Source organism: Cyprinodon variegatus, unplaced genomic scaffold (genome assembly GCF_000732505.1).
Source record: "Cyprinodon variegatus isolate N-32 unplaced genomic scaffold, C_variegatus-1.0 Scaffold740, whole genome shotgun sequence".
In the NCBI taxonomy this organism is placed as follows: Eukaryota; Metazoa; Chordata; class Actinopteri; order Cyprinodontiformes; family Cyprinodontidae; genus Cyprinodon; species Cyprinodon variegatus.
The window spans coordinates 216,028-216,344 of NW_015151193.1; positions in this window are offsets into that span (position 1 = coordinate 216,028).

A 317-nucleotide genomic window follows, 5' to 3' on the forward strand; every position below is an offset into this window, starting at 1 on the left:
TCCACCCGACCTGCGACAGGAATGATGGGAAATGGAGTCTTATGTAGCAAGGATAAAATATTTTTTCTCAATAAACCATAATAAACTATCACGGTACACCTTTGCTATCCTCTCTGAGAGTATTTTTTCATGTAAATGTTTGTTGACTTAATAAAAATAAAATAAATAAAGTAAATTCCAGTTAAGAATACGCAGACAGGAAACAAAAATAAAGATTATATCACCGAAATGCTAAAAAAAAAAAAAAAAAAAAAAAAAAAATAAAAAAATATATATATATATATATATATATATATATATATATATATATATTTTTT